Source organism: Limanda limanda, chromosome 23, assembly GCF_963576545.1.
Source record: "Limanda limanda chromosome 23, fLimLim1.1, whole genome shotgun sequence".
NCBI lineage: Eukaryota > Metazoa > Chordata > Actinopteri > Pleuronectiformes > Pleuronectidae > Limanda > Limanda limanda.
The window spans coordinates 4657023-4670373 of record NC_083658.1 but is presented as its reverse complement, the minus strand read 5'-3'; the positions used below and the strand labels follow the sequence as shown (position 1 = coordinate 4670373).

Sequence of the window (13351 nt, the reverse complement as noted above, 5' to 3'; positions counted from 1 at the left end):
TCCAGGGATTATTCTTTTATTTTTAAACACGGAGCCAAGCTGCCGCTGTATTCTGCAGAATGGTAAACTATGATGATAACTGCTAATATAAGGAGGACGATTGCCAGCATTTCTTGTATCAATGTAATTCCCGAGTGATATTTAAGTGCTTTATAAAAATAGCTGGATGTATAAATAAAGTCCGTAGGCTCCCATTGCAGTGATCACACAACTGGGTAGAATCTTTTTTGGTCTATTTTAGGGTTTCTCGTGAAGACAGTTACTTTCTGCAGGAGAGACAAGTGTAACAAAGCTACTTCACATGCCGGCTGTCGCTCTTTGTTTCACACGACATTCAGAACAGAGTTATTTCTAACTTGATATTTGAGGTGCAAGACTAAAATGAGAGATTACAGTTTCCTTATGGAGCAGAACGTGAGACATCTTGTCCTTTGTGAGACGGAGAACTTGCCAACTCAGTCATTTTCAAGGGTCATTAGTTTTAACAGTAACAGTGGTGGAATGTAACTAATTACATTTACTCAAGTGTACTGCACTTATGGGCACATTAGAGGTACTTGTACTTTGTTTGGAGAGTCCCTACTTCTGCTTCAATACTGTACTCATTGCTTTGCTATGACATAATTTACCTGACAGCCGTGCAGATTAGGGGATGCACATAAATATCAGAGCAAACCTGATATATTTATAATGTGGACATGTTGTTAATTCATTAAATATTTACATACTCTAATCTAATGACCCCAAACGACTCGAGAAAAGAATGCTCTCTTTAGCCAATGAGACGGCTTCCTCATGATTAGAATGTGCAGCACATGGGATATTCTGCTTTGAACTTGATTTATAAATCATTCAAAGACCTTTATACTTGTTTGTCTATTTTGGTTTCCTCTTCCTTATTTCTGTACTTGCTTGCTGCATCTCAAACATGAAAGCAAAGAGACACTCCTGTTTAAACTTACATTGAAATATCAATTTGAATTCCCTATATATATTAAAATATACAGCCAATAGAATTATACTATACTATCTCTTATATTGCATTATATTTTTATTTTCTGCAATAATAATAATAACTACAACAATAACAATATCATCTTTAGTTCAATCCAGAGCAGCTATATCATAAAAATTCAAATATTAGTACATGAGTATAACAATGATACTATTCCTGCACTTCTAATGAACTGGGCTCCATATGTTCTATATTGATTTGTTTTAAGTTCTGGTCATAAGGTTAAAAACCTCTGGTTGAAGCATTGCGGTGAAAATCTAACTTTGTACTGCTGCACCTTCCAGCAGCCACCAGGGGGCGCTGACGCCTCTCCACTCGCACTGACAGTGTGACAGGTCTGAGCCGAGCTGCCCCCTCACTGAGTTGAGCGCCCTGTTCAGAAATGAAGTTGCGTGGATCTTGTTTATCTGCAGCAGACACACTGCAAGATCTAAAAATGTGGATAAAGAATTCAGACATTTTGGATGGTTGTTTCCATCCAGATGTTTAAATAGGCAGCAGCTGTAATGAAATAAATAAACGTTGCTCATGACGTAGCTTGAATTTTTTTCTTCTTTTTCTAAAGGGAGGTGTTTGCTCATGTTTTTCATCCAGATAATGAAAAAAAGCAATTTTGATGTGTAAGAGTCACACGCAAGATGCTCATCTCCAGAGGTTCAACTCCAGCAGCAGCAGCAGCAGCAGCGTCACTCAACCAGTGTGTTGCCCACACATAGAGAGAGAGAGAGAGAGAGAGAGAGAGAGAGAGAGAGAGGAGGGCGCCGCTGGATCCCGTCTCTTAGCTGATCACTGTCATTGATCGTCAGGTGCGTCCCCGGAGGATCTCCCCAACCCACACCCACCCACCCACCTCCATCCCAGGGTGCGGAGGAGAGAGAGAGAGAGAGAGAGAGAGAGAGAGAGAGAGAGAGAGAGAGAGAGAGAGAGAGAGAGAGAGAGAGAGAGAGAGAGAGAGAGAGGAGCGCTGTGGCCGCAGATGACACGCAGGAAAAAGTGTGTGGGCGGATGAGGAAGTTCACAGCTGGGATTGATGGTTCCACACCACTACTGTACTGGGCACTTTTTACGCAGCGGCGGCGGCAGCAGCAGGCGCCCGGGACTCGAACCACCGATTCTTTGTGACCAGAGCGGATCCGCGCATGGGAAAATGACAATCAAGTTTGTGTTGCTCCTCTGCTCACTCCTGCTCGTCCGGGGCGCGCGGTGAGTCCGATGCTTCACGCACATGTTCTTCTTTCTGCAGCTTCAAAAGTTGAGGATTTAATGGCAACAGCAGCGCTTTGTTATGTGAATGGCTGATAAGGGCTTTCCCCGGACGCACACACACACAGACACACACACACAGAGAGACACACACACAGACACACGCAGCAACCATTTACTGCTGTGCCTCAATTCAGAGTCTGGGGTCTGACAGTCATTTGCCAATCCTCAATTCAGATATTACATCATTGCATGCACCCACAAAGTTTCCACGACCAGGGTGACTGACGACCCCCCCCCCCCTCTCCTCCCACCTCCCACAGGTCTGATCTACTGGAATATGGCGACGACGACGAGGACCAACACGATACCAGCGTGAATCAGCTGCTGGTTCCCAGGTCGCACCAGGAGGACGCCACCCTCATCCTGAACAACCTGCTGAAGGAATACGACAAGACGCTGCGGCCGGACATCGGAGGTAAGGCTGGTGGGAGAGAGCGAGAGAGAGAGAGAGAGAGAGAGAGAGAGAGAGAGAGAGAGAGAGAGAGAGAGACCAGTAAAGAAGTTTAGAGCTGATGGTGCTGAACTGTGCTGTCGATCTGTCACTGGTGCTGAAAGATCCTGGAACTGGGACCAATGGATCTGTCCAGGGCCCTGAATAATCCTGGTTCTGGTTTCCATGGTGCTGAGACATACTGGTTACATGCTGCTGGAATATACTGGTCTGGATTAGAGCTGTCCAAGGTCCTAAAGGATAAGAGCTGTCCAAGGTGATACTGGTTTGGAGTGTAGCTGTCCATGGTCCTAAAAGATAGGAGGTTTCCAAGGTGATACTGGTTTGGAGTGAAGCTGTCCATGGTCCTAAAAGATAGGAGCTGTCCAAGGTGATACTGATTTGGAGTGTAGCTGTCCATGGTCCTAAAAGATAGGAGCTGTCCAATGTGATACTGGTTTCGAGTGTAGCTGTCCATGGTCCTAAAAGATAGGAGCTGTCCAAGGTGATACTGGTTTGGAATCTAGCTGCCTGTGGTGCTGAATGTTGCTGCTCTGTAGTGGATCTGTCCATGGTGCTGAAACATACTGGTTTGGGGTTAAGACGTCCATGGACCTGAAATTCCCTGGTGTGGATTTGAGCAGTCCATTGTCCTGGTAGTGGTTTAGAGTATCCATGTTTTTGAAATGCACTGGTTTGGTGATGGTATAAAGGGCCTCTGGTTTGGGTTTTACTGGACTGGATTTGAGATGTCCATGGTCCTGAAAGATACTGGTCCGTAGTGGATCTGAAAGCAGATGCTAGGATCAGGACCCCCCCTCCTTCACCATTAGAAGCTTCAAGGCCGTTCAAACCACCTCCATTTTTCAAATTGCTTTCACATGTCATCAACAATGATGAAGGTCTTTCACATGAATCTCTAGTGGATTAGGAAAACATCTTTTTATCGAGTGTCCATCGAAACGTTCTGCACAGATACAGAAAATCAGCAGAAAGGATAAAAGAGCCCGAGCCTTTATTGGCAGTGGTTCTGCCGACTGGTGCCATTAAAGACGAGGGCACAACAGGATGATGTAATAAGAAGAGCAGCAGTGGAACCTCAAAGGAGCAGAAAGGAGCATTGATGCAACAATTCTTCCACCTCAGTCACGCATGACAACTTTTGATCTCGGATATTTCTGTCATTTCAACTCTTTTTCAAGACAGAAACGTATAAAGGTCTCACTTTGTCGACATGCACAGATCCTGAGGTATTTATATGGGATGTATATAGCGTATATAGCGTCTGGCCTCCTCTTACACACAGGATCACACACGTGAGGTTGTGTGTGTGAGGTTGTGTGTGTGAGGTTGAGGGCCACAGCTTGAGTCCAGAACTCTGATTGCTGCCACATCATTTCCCACAACTCTTACAGAAGGAATCACAACTCCCGGGGCTCCTCGGAGTTGGAGGGTAAAAAACCTTCCTCGCAGAAGCAGGGCGGCCGGCTGCTAATCAAACGGTTATGGGTTTGATCCCCGGAGAGTTCCCAGCGGTGGGCGGCCGACTAGAAAAGTTTCCCGTGCAGTCGACGACAGTCTCACTTATTGTTACCGCCGCATTTCAAGAGTGATTTGGAGAAATCAAGGCGGTAGCTATGTGGCACGCGAAGGGTTCCGACTAGAGATGTGGAAATCACTCGGGTTTAGTATAAAGATGGAGAGATTTGTTTATCAAGGCTCTGTTTCTGATTAACTTCCCTGAGCTCTGGAGCAAAGCTCGGAATGTCAACCAGCATTGACCTCGGCTGTCTCTTTATCAATGTATGAACAAGACGCTACATTTGCATCTCGGTGAGAAAATACACAGAGACATAAACTAACTGGCATAATCCTCAATGCAACTGCAGACTAAACATTCATGCAGGCAAATATGAACACGCAAACATGAAAAATACATATTTTCACATTCAGTGGGATCTCATTTGCCAATTATATGATTATGTATAATGTCCAATGGGCATAAATGTCCATAAATCTGCATAGAAATTGTAAAAGACGAGTTTAAATCTCACCGGAGAATCAGCAGGTTTTTATTTTTGTGGATAATCCTCGGGAACAAGTGAGCACACGCTGCTTATAGCTGATTGGTCATGACTTTAAATAGAGGAAGTTTGTGGACTGGAGTTAGCCTGGGAATCGAACCACTGACATTCAGGTTCGAGGACGACCCACTTCCGTCTGTTCCGTCCCCTTAACCCCCCCGATTAGGGACCTGTTATTGCATGATTACCCCTCAAATCCAGGTAAAGAGTAAAAGGAGGTATACAAATTACTTTTTAAAGGTGTACTATCGATACACGAGTAAAAGATGTTTTGTCTTGTTTTCACCCGACAGCATCAGACTCTAAAACACCGTAGGATCCGTTTGTGTTTTTATTTTTCCTATATTCCAATTCACTTCTGCTTTGTTCGAGTTTATTCTTTCAGGCATTTCTGTTTTTTCCCACGGAGGCAGATTCCTGTATTTACAATCAGCAGTGCGCCCACGAATCCGACCACTGGTTGATCGACTGGTATGTGCAAATCATTCGGGAGCTGCTCTACTCTAAATTCTGGAATAAATGCATTTTTTGGTTGTGGTTGCTTCTTAGTTATTTATTTATTTTACCCTTTGGATGCTGCTCTGCTTCCTGCAGCTCACTGCGACACTTCCCCCCCCCCCCCCTCCTCACCTACATCCTGACACACATGCCCATCAACACATGGCTGAGGAGGAGTTCCACAACTCCACACAATTTACAGGTTTGTGCGACAGGAAGGGAAAATAAATCAGAAACTACAAGTTGGGTCATGAAAACAATTTGAGGGTGTGAATGTAGAACAAGAGGTCAACTTACTCTTCATCTCCACCTGAGACCTGTGGCTTCGGCTACTTTAGCTGCTACTAGCATAACCCCCATTGCATTGTGGGTAATGTCAGTTTTGATGTTTGTGTCTCTGCTGCGTCCACATATATTAGTTGGTTGTGAATAACGTGCATACAGAACGCCAGAAAACAATCTTTAAATATTTATGGAACTGAAATCTATGATCGTGTGCTATGACGCAGCTTGTAAGAAAGTCAGGGGAACGTTGGGCTTTGTACTGGAGAAGAAAGTACAAAATCTGCCTGTGAAATACAGAGAAGTAGGTGTGAATACACTCAAGTACTTCTCAGGTAGTATTGGGCTGGTTTTCCACCAAATGAGAATGTCATTACACGTCTCCTGACGATTGGCAGTGGGGTCTGTTTGCCTCTAATCTCCGTCACTCAGCTGCAGGACTCATGAGCTTGTTTATTAAGTCTCAGTCTGACGTGACACTCGTCACCCTGACGCTGCCGCTGCAGAGTCAGAGAGTCGGTTGGGAGGGTTTCAGTTTTCCACCGACTTCGTACACCGGGCTCTGGTGGGAGCACTTCTCTCCAGATCATTAAGTGTTCTTAGGTTATTTAAAATGACCGAGCTCCAGCCTTTCACCGGCCATAAGCTGGTAGCTGGTGGGGGTGGATTCTGTCTTTCCCTCCCAGCTCGGCTCAGAGTGGGAGTCCTCCTCGTGCGGGGGGGAATCTCCCTCCAGCTCTGCCTCAGTAATTAAGGATGAAATTTTGATGAGATCCAGTTGACAAACCTCAGAATCGTCCATGAAATGTTAATGTTGGAGCGGGATAGTGCGAGGCAGTGGAAACACGCTTGTGTATGTGTGTGTGTGTGTGTTTGTGTGGAAAAGACATATGGACACAGACACGCACACGGAGGAGCACACACAAAAAGGTACACACTTCGGAGATGACGCTGAGTCAAAGACAGATCTGGGACATTTAAGTCATTGTGGAGGAAAAAAAGCGGGGTTAGTCGAGAGCTGCTGCAATGACTCTCTGAGAAACACAAACACACACACACAGACACACAATAACAAGACAGTCAGCGACTGAAGTCAGAACAGTGGGGCTCATTCCTGAGATATATCTGGATTTTGTCTAAATCAAAATTATCCTGTTTACGCACGCACGCACGCACACACACACACACACACACACACACACACACACACACACACACACACACACACACACACACACACACACACACACACACACACACACACACACACACACTTCTGTTTGCCTGTGTTTTCTTAAACTGCGCACTCCTCTCTCGTTTGTGCTTGTTTATCTGCTGCTGGCTGTGGAACCAGAATACATACAGTTGTTTTTAAAGCATATCAGAGATTTCTCTGTGTTAATTGGTCCGTGCGTTTGGAACTGAGCAGTGTGTTTGTATCTCACTGCGAATTAGCTCCTTCGGCGGTTTGTGCCACGATCGAGCAGAGGAGGGTGGGGATGGTTCTGTTCTCCTCTGTTGTGCTGTGAAATCCCACTGTGCAAGATTAGATATACATTTTATTAATTTCATTAGCTAGTAGTTTTAGGGCTGTAGGTTGGAGCTGTGAAGATTAAATATCACAAACACTACAAATCAACGACAAATATTTCTAAAAAGTCGGTGATTCTGTGTGAGAATACAATCGTGACATGTGACGGATGGGAAACGGAAGAAAACAAATGTTTACGGATGAAAATGGAAAAAAAGAGATTCAAGAGCTATTGAGGGCGAAGGGGGCGGGGTTTATACGTCACTTCCTGCCTCCTACAGGCTCCACCCAGACACCCTCCCTCGCTTGACCTTTCTCGTCCGACCCGGAGAATCTCCTGCAGCGTTCTTCATACGTGAAAGACAAACTGCCTTTAGCATTTAGCATGATCAGTCGCCCATTCACTTTAACACAAGTAAAAAAAAGCCAACCGTATAACTCCGAGATACAGAAAAACCAGGTTATTATCTCAGTCCCTGTGTTTGTTTCCCTGCCCGTCTCTTCCAGGCGTGCGAGCCGAGCACTCAGCCTAATCTCAATATAAAGTGGGTGACTGGTCCACTCGCGAAAAAGCGACCCAGATTTCCCCCGAGCAGAACAAGTGTTGAGTCTCACCTTAAACGATAAGAAGCAGTTCGCCTCGGATGAAGATGAGATGCTTCTGTGTCCCTATTGTGTCACTTTCCTTTTGGATTCAGAGTGTGATCGGCGTGCGCGGTGCTGTGTGATCCCCGGGTGCGTGCACGTGGCTTTGTGTGCGCGTGGCTTTGTGTGCGCTCGCCAGGGAATCAGGGACGAGGCCGGCTGGAGTGCGAGGCTCTGTGGTGACTGCACGGCCACGCACATTCAGAGTCTGGAAGTCTGGAAGATGGAGTTAAGTTTAGGTTTGAGCCAGTTTCTTCAAAAAATACACAAGTCTGCCAACAAATTAAAAAAAGCACATTTAAGACAGATTAAAGTCTGTGCCCACGAGAACTGAGTCAACACACGTACAGACAGAGGCTTTAAGAACCTGCAACTGGGACACACACAGTTTATCTGAGGTCAGCGCCTCCTGCACCAGGAGAGGTCGGGTGGACTGGTTTCTTTAATTTTAATATAGGTACATTCGTTTATTTAGATTTTTCTTATTATTTGCAGAAGAAAGTGGAGATGCCTCGTCCACCTGTATCAACAGACTCGGACACTGACATGATCACTGACTGATTCCACATTTAACCCCTTTCTTCACTTGTGCTTCTCATCGCTGCTGCTCCAGCTGCTGATCGTGTTAATCCTGGTTTGCACACCGTGGGTCTTTCCAGGAAAAAGCCTCTGTTACACAAGAAGTTGTCCATGTTAATGTTTCACAGGCAAATAGACAGAAGCAGAATCTGCTGAAAAGACAAGGAACGAGTTCCACTGACAGAGAAAAGCCAAAGAGAATCAAAACCTCACGATAAATCACTGCTGAGCACATCAGCTTCAGCTTTTTCCACTTTCAAATTCATTTTCTCGGAAACCACAGAATTCTAAAATATCTCAAACGTATCGGCTTTAAACTCGGGTCCATTTCATCCTTCATGCAAATCCCGCTGAGGCCGACAGCTCCTCAATACGCCCGGGTTGCTAATCCAGCTGCTGCTTGTTCTGCGATCCCAGCCGGTGACTGGGACTGAAGCCTGTAATTGTCCATCGCTAACAAGCTATTGATCTGCGCCAACTGACCAGGTTGCTGCAATCATATCGCCCATTATGGCCTCGCTGAATATGTCTGGCGCTCACAGTTATGTCTTGTGGGTGGAGCGAAAAGGGAACAGGACTGCGTGTGCATTTCAATAGGAGAAGTGTTGTTTCTGTGGCATCAACAAGCAGCCGATACACAACCATGCTTCACACACACACGACAGTGAACGAGTCACATGTGTGCGACGCCTGTTCACCACCGAGGAGGTCTTTGATTCAGATAAAAGCCAGGTGTGTGTCAGGAATAGAAACCAAAGCAGGGCTGAGATCATTGGTTTGCATCTGTTTCCTCTCTTGTCTCCGTCTGTTTCTCTCTCTCACTCTATTGTCTCTTCCCTCTATCTCCCGCATGTCCTCCACAATCCTGCCTTTACTTCCCCTTTACAACCTGCCCCCTCCTCAACGTCAAGAACTGGAAAGTGCTACAAAGAGTATTCGAGATCCATCTGAAAGATTGTATTTAAATGTCGTAGATCCAATTCATAACTCGCTTGAGGAGAAGCATGAAGATGGAGGATGGGTTGTCAATGGTGCAACATTCGATTTCACTAAACTCTGCTTATTTTCCTCACCAGTTTACGTCAGGAGCTGCGTCTCCCGCTGGTTTCATAAAAGATTCAGAAGCATCCTTTATTTGACTAAAGCAAAATCTGCTTTGAGAGATCATAACTTTACATCCTAACATTTCAATCGTCAAATACAACAACATACATATCTGTATGTATAGGTTACAGATATATAACCTGTTAGAAATAGATATATAGATTAGATCGAACACTAAGGGGCACATAGAGAGTAAACATTTCTTTTTTGAACAGAGGACAAGATGGAGAATATCCCTTGGATGTTTGAAGGTCTCCTTCACTAATTAAGATTCCAACCACCAGTTGATATTAGTGGATGTTCGGGAACTGAGCTGCTAACAGACGGACAAACAGGAGTAAAAACATTGATGCGGGTATCGAACCAATCGCAGAAAACTCAGACTCATGCCTTACTCTGTGTGAGCAGCTTTAAACTACACAGCATATCAACATATGCTTAAGTTTACAGATGGTTAAATACAGTCACATGTGCAGGTTTTGTAGTGGCAGTGCGTTGACCTCTAAAGGCTCCATCCACGTGTTGCCTTATGTGAACTAATTACGGTGTGTACATGATGATAGGGAATTTGTTTCTTGGCTGAATTAAGTGCAGAATTTCCCCTGCAAGTCAGTCACTGTGAGATATTTTCCACATAATAATTAAACCCTGTGATACAAAGCATATTTCGGGGACTTCTCGGCTTCTGTTAATGGTTTTCTCCGAGCTTTGGGCCGGTACCACATCCCATTAGTCTCGACAAACTCCAAAATGTGTGTTTTTGTGACTGTGACTGGAAAGCATGAGCCGCCGCTATTTTGTGCCAAAGACACAAATTGTATTTCTCCTATATCCCCGAGTAGCTTCCGTCAGCTGATGCGGCTTTGATGCTCTTTGATCTGGGAATCGGAAGATGAATCTTTGCCTGAAAAGGTGGTAACTCACAAACAGAGGTGTGTTTTAGGGTTGAGTTGCCCCCCCCTCACTAATGAACACGAGTGCATGCGGCTTCTTCATGAGATCACAGAGTGTGCGAGCTCCCTCTCCATTTCACACTCGCTGGGTTTATGCTTCAGTTTCCTCTCCAGAATTTGAATTTCTGACGTTCACACAATCAACAATTCAGAAAAGACAAATTAAAAAAATACACAAACGGCAAGCGAAGCCTCATTTGAATGTAAATACATCCAGTCTCATTCTGAAAAACTGCGTGGTCCTATTTTCTAATTGACAATTTTCTGATTGAAAGCATAATGTTGGAATCATTAGATTCAGTTAATGAATTGGTGCAATATTTTCTTAACAGGGCATCACTCTCATCATGTAACTACTCAGCTGGATCGAAATCAGCCCCGAGAATATGAGGAGGTAATTAAAATGAATTATCCGTCGTCATTTGAATTAAATAAAACTGGTGTTTGTGACTATAGAGGAGCACCAGTTTAAAAATCCCACTGATGAGCTCTCACCCTAAACTGCATCGTTCAATTACTCACGTTAACTCTGAGACTATAGATTTTGGATTGAAGATTTAATGATGTGAACGTCTGAATGAATAAATGGATGTAGAAGCAAGTTACTGTGGCTCTTTAAAATAAAAAAGGCATAAACTGCAGCACTTTAATTAATAGTTTCGATTGTACTGCAATGGCATTTTTCCCAGATATTCATGGCCCCCAGAGGATGACTCCCTAGGATTACCCTCTGGCGCCACCAGCAGGTCAAATGTTGATGATGGTGATTTCTTTACTTTCCCTGGAGTCTGTACAGTGCAACTAAATAAAAAAAGAATGAAGATTTGATCTGCTTAACATCAGCATGTTACCATCGTTGGTTGTCATGGGGACACAGTCGTCTGTGTGCAGCAGAGACACAACCCACCGCCCACAAGCTGCAGCTACACTGGTGTGATGGCCACAGACTCACAACCAAACCACTGCTGCACTGGTTTGCTGTCAAACTAAGTTCATTCATTTTCCCGCCTCCTTCCTTTCACCAAACAGGTCAATCACATTTCCAGAGGATGAAATAAATCATGACAGTTTGTTTTTGCTGTTGCAATTTTTGCTGTCGAGTTTTGTCTGAACCTCTTTTGTTAAAATGTTTGTTTGTCTTACCTGTGATCATGGAGGGGGGAGGTCTCTTCCTGGTTTTGGCAGGAGGTGTGGCTAAAACAGATGATTGGGTTAAACCATGTGCTGCCATGCCATGGGGGGGTTTGGATTCGTGTCATCTCCACAACTTTGATCCTCGTGTTTCTTTTTCACACGACTTTTTCATGTTGTTCAGCAAACGACAACGAACAATGTCTCCTCTTTTGTCTGGATGTTATTGTTGTTGTTTTCTAAAGTGCACGTGGGGAATGTGTGCACGTTCACTCGGAGACTTTATCATGCTGCAGTGGCAGGAAGACGTTAAAACTACAGGAACTGCAAAACACGTAGAAAAAATGGTATTATAACAAAGTCAAGGTCATATTTTTAGGTCATATTTTTTCAGAGAGTTTTGATGCTGTATAAAACTGGCTGAAACGTTTTGATTGACAGCTGAGTTTCTGGCTTAGGATTGGCTGAGGGCATGTATCGGCGGGTTCTCTCCACCACGACTCTGTTCAGTGTTTGTATCCGGGATCTTTTGGCTTCATTTCTGGAAAGTGAAAGGAAGTGGAGCCACGTTGTCCATCTTCATGTGCAGCCCGAGTCATTTAGGCAAATAGATCCTCACTGGATGCTCTGTGATTCCAGCTCCCCGAGATCTAATCTGATGGAACATTCAGCTCAGTGCTGCTTAAAAGAAACACCACCTTAAAAACCACAGAGTTCCCGCTGTAGTAGGATAGTTACCCTTTCCACCCCCGCCTCTGATCTCTGCCGGTGGTGGGGCTGACTCGGCCCTTGGCAGGCCTCCTCTCCTTGATCCTCACAGAACTGACACTTGGCAGGACGCTGACACCTCAACAGGTCGAGTGCACAATTCCCAGATGAGCCGCCCAGAGATTTCAAGTCCGGCGATGTTTCATTAGCTGAAGAGGAGTTTAGAGTCCTGGCAAACGCCCCTGCTCCCGTCTTAAAGAAGCCGGGGTAGCCGAGCTGACATTCACCTGCGGGGAGGAGAAGCTGGAACACCTGACACACACACACACACACACACACACAGAAACACACACACACACACACAGGGAGCACACGCATGGATACACTTGCACACAGACAAGCTGGCGGGTGCAGTAACCTTTGATGAACTGCATGAAACAAATTCCTTTGTTTTTCTGTGTTCATGAGGTTAATAGTATTTTTCGTTAGTTTTACACACAAATCTTCAGGAATTGCAATAATTTTAAGTATTATTTTCATTTTGTCTTTAATATAAATTGTAGAAATTCCATTCGCCTTTCATCAAATGTCATGTGACTTCCTGAGCTGACGACTTCACTTCCTGACAAGCTGCAAATTAAATACTGGATGCGTATTTTTTTTTATGTTGATGTCATGTCTTCTGTGGTTCATGGCATGTGGGATATCACGTTGCCATGGTGACGTCTGCCTGTGTGTCGACAGGCATTGTGGTTTTCATTATAACTTTACCTCATTTTTTATTTTCGAGCAAATCAATAAGGATTTCTACACCTTGTTAAGGGTTAAAAATGTGGAATTTCCTGCCCAGTGCAAACCAGTATAGTCATATTTTCTCTGTTATTTTTTTAATAAACACACAAAACGTTTAACGAGGTAAACAGAAGGTCTGAAGACGATATTTGGCTTCTCTTGAAAATGGTTAATTCCTCTCCGAAGGGGGGTTACGGAGCTGGTCTCTTCATTTCTTCGTCGTCGCTGTGTTAATGGGAATCCCCCGAAAGGATGATCCGATACTCCGATTGGAAAGTGAAGTGCATTAGGTGGTAATAAGAGCGACCTGGCTCCGGATCATGGCTGACACGT

The 13351-nt window shown here is 44.6% G+C and overlaps 1 pseudogene; it reads left to right on the top strand.

The window, feature by feature from the left end:
* The first annotated feature begins 2162 nt into the window (after positions 1-2162).
* Positions 2163-13351, top strand: part of LOC132996796 (gamma-aminobutyric acid receptor subunit gamma-3-like) — a 61640-nt pseudogene continuing 50451 nt past the window's right edge.